This window comes from Salvelinus sp. IW2-2015, linkage group LG18 (genome assembly GCF_002910315.2).
Source record: "Salvelinus sp. IW2-2015 linkage group LG18, ASM291031v2, whole genome shotgun sequence".
NCBI classification, from domain to species: Eukaryota; Metazoa; Chordata; class Actinopteri; order Salmoniformes; family Salmonidae; genus Salvelinus; species Salvelinus sp. IW2-2015.
The window spans coordinates 3,840,542-3,844,002 of NC_036858.1; the positions used below are offsets into that span (position 1 = coordinate 3,840,542).

Here is a 3,461-nt window from a genome sequence, read left to right on the forward strand (position 1 = left end):
ACCCCTCTCTCTCCAACCCTCTCTCTCTCTCTCTCTCTCTCTCCCCCTCTCTCTCTCTGTCTCTGTCTCTCTCTCTCTTTCTCCCCCTCTCTCTAACCCCCTCTCTCTCTATTTCTCCCCCCTCTCTCTCACCCCCCTCTCTCCAACCCCCTCTCTATCTCCCCCCCCCTCTCTCTTTGTCTCTCTCTCTCTGCTTCTCCCCCTCTCTCTCCCCCTCTCTCTCTCTCTTTGTCTCTCTCTCTGACGTTACAGTATTATACATTCCTAGGCTGATTAAATAGTCGTTATGCAACCAGCTGGATAGAGGGGAAGAAAAAGGGAGGGATAGAGAGAAAAATAGATGGAGGGAGGGGGGATGGAGAGAAAGAGAGAGCCTACAGGGATGATGCACGAGCAAATCCAGAAAAAAAACGGTATAATTATATATCTATTTCACATAACCAGTACAATATACATCTATTTCACATATCCAGTATAATTATATATCTATTTCACATAACCAGTATAATTATATATCTATTTCACATAACCAGTAGATTTATAACGTCTATTTCACATAACCAGTACAATTATACATCTATTTCACATACAAAAACACATGTTCCATAGCACACATTTTGATTGGATATGAGTAGTCTCACGTCTCTCTCTACAGTACCTTTCTCTCTTCCCGCCCTCTTTCTCTCTCCTCCACACTCTCCAGAACTGCAGATGCCTCACTTCATCTATCTACCGTTTCTCTCTTGTTTTCTTTCTGTCATACCCCTCTCTCTCTTTCTCCCTGCACGCTTCTCGCTCTCTGTGAGCCACGTGACGGGCTGCGCAGTGCTACAGCAGACACACACCAACACGCAGTGGCACACACACACATTGCAGCATGGCTGGAACAAAGTCTCCTTCTCTGAGTCAGAGGAGCACCCCTCCTGGGTACAGCTTCTATCTATTACGTGTGTTTGTGCACAGCAAATTCTCCAGTGTAAAAAACAACATTGACAGTGTTAAATCAACACTGAAGTGTTGCGTCTGTGGACCCATATAGACACCAGAACATTGTTAAAATTAACACACTGCTTAGTGTAAAACATTATTCAAATATTTCCCAGAGTACCTTTCAAGTAAATTGTAGTTATCTCCCATGACTGTCACACCCTGGCCTTAGTATTCTTTGTTTTCTTTATTATTTTAGTTAGGTCAGGGGAATGTATGTGTTTTGTAGTGTCTAGGGTGGTTGTATGGTTTAGAGGGTTAAATAGAGTAGATGGGTTTGTGTTTAATATAGGTGTCTAGCTGTGTCTATGGTTGCCTGAATGGTTCTCAATCAGAGACAGATGTCATTAATTGTCTCTGATTGGGAGCCATATTTAAGGCAGCCATAGGCACTAGGTTAATGTGGGTAATTGTCTATGTTGTACGTTGTAGCCTGTGTGTTGTGCACTTGCGTCATTAGCTTCACGATTCGTTGTGTTGTTTGTTTCAGTTTGTTATAGTGTTTGTTGCGTGTTTTTCCCTTTTCTTACAATAAAAAGAATGTATTTTGCACACGCTGCGCCTTGGTCCACTTTCTCTCAGCAAGACGATCGTGACAATGACTGTATTTGTTAGCGCTTGTTGCATTCATCCATTTACAGTCCTGAAGACTTCACCAAATTACATCCTAAGTGAATATGTTATTTATTTAAACATTTTATGCAATACCATACATATTTAACATCAATACAGGGGACTGAAACTCATACACATCACTTTAAACCAAAAACCACACCTATCATTATCAATTTCCCAGCATGCTTTATTGCAGGTTGATTTTCAGAGTTGTTTGTTTCAATATCTATGTTTGTGCATGTACACTGATTGATGATTAATCTTATGCTACACGAACACACTAAGACAGTCGTGAAGAGGGCACGACAAAGCCTATTCCCCCTCAGGAGACTGAAAAGATTTGGCATGGGTCCTCAGATCCTCAAAAGGTTCTACAGCTGCACCATCGAGAGCATCCTAACTGTTGCATCACTGCCTGGTATGGCAACTGCTCAGCCTCCGACCGCAAGGCACTACAGAGGGTAACGGTACGGCCCAGTACATCACTGGGCCAAGCTTCCTGCCATCAAGGACCTCTATACCAGGCGGTGTCAGAGGAAGGCCCTAAAAATTATAGCCATCCGAGTCATAGACTGTTCTCTCTGCTACCGAATAGCAAGCGGTACCGGAGTGCCAAGTCGAGGTCCAAAAGGCTTCTAAACAGCTTCTACCCCCAAGCCATAAAGACTCCTGAACAGCTAATCAAAGGGAAACCAGCAGACCCCTCTTTTATGGCTGCTGGACCAAGTCCATATTATGCCAAAAACAGCTCAAATAAGCAAAGTGAATCTACAGTCCATCATTACTTTCATCAAGACATGAAGGTCAGTCAATGCAGAACATTTCAAGAACTTTGAAMGTTTCTTCAAGTGCAGTCGTAAAAACCATCAAGAGCTATGATGAAACTGGCTCTCATGAGGATCGTCACAGGAAAGGAAGACCCAGAGTTATCTCTGCTTTATGGATAAATTCATTAGAGTTATCAGCCTCAGAAATTGCAGCCCAAATAAATGCTTCAGAGTTCAAGTAACAGACACATCTCAACATCAACTGTCCAGAGGAGACTGTGTGAATCAGGCCTTCTTGGTTGAATTGCTGCAAATTGCTGCAAAGAAACCCCTACTAAAGGACACCAATAAGAAGAAGAGACTTGCTTGGGCCAAGAAATATGAGCAACGGACATTAGACTGGTGGAAATCTCTCCTTTGGTCTGATAGGTCCAAATTTGAGATTTTTGGTTCCAACCGCTGTCTTTGTGAGACACMGAGTAGGTGAACGGATGATCTCTGCATGTGTGGTTCCCACCGTGAAGCATGGAGTAGGTGGTGTGATGGTGTGTGGGTGCTTTGCTGGTGACACTGTCAGTGATTTATTTAGGCTTCAAGGCAAACTTAACCAGCATGGCTACAACAGCATTCTGCAGCAATACGCCATCCCATCTGGTTTGCACTTAGTGGCACTATTATTTGTTTTTCAACAGGACAATGAACCAACACACCTCCAGGCTGTGTAAGGGCTATTTGACCAAGAAGGAAAGTGATGGAGTGCTGCATCAGATGACCTGGCCTCCACAATCCCCCCACCTCAACCCAATTGAGATGGTTTGGGATGAGTTGGACCGCTGAGTAAAGGAAAAGCAGCCAACAAGTGCTCAGCATATGTGGGAACTCCTTCAAGATTTTTGGAACAGCATTCCAGGTGAAGCTGGTCGAGAGAATTCCAAGAGTGTGCAAAGCTGTCATCAAGGCAAAAKATGTTTACTTTGAAGAATCTCAAATMTAAAATATATTTTGATATGTTTAACACTTTTTTGGTTACTACATGATTCCATATGTGTTATTTCATAGATTTGATGTCTTCACTATTATTCTACAATGTAG

General features: G+C 42.9%; 1 protein-coding gene and 1 long non-coding RNA gene across 2 annotated transcripts in view; one reads left to right on the forward strand and one right to left on the reverse strand.

The window, feature by feature from the left end:
- Positions 1 to 751, reverse strand: part of LOC111978450 (uncharacterized) — a 13,805-nt gene extending 13,054 nt beyond the window's left edge. The window contains exon 1 of the long non-coding RNA XR_002879170.2: positions 659 to 751. This is a non-coding gene — a long non-coding RNA (uncharacterized lncRNA). The remainder of the gene's footprint in view (positions 1 to 658) is intronic.
- LOC111978192 (glutamate dehydrogenase, mitochondrial) overlaps positions 1 to 3,461 on the forward strand; it is a 346,877-nt gene that overhangs the window by 53,217 nt on the left and 290,199 nt on the right. The gene's annotated exons all lie outside the window — the stretch shown is intronic.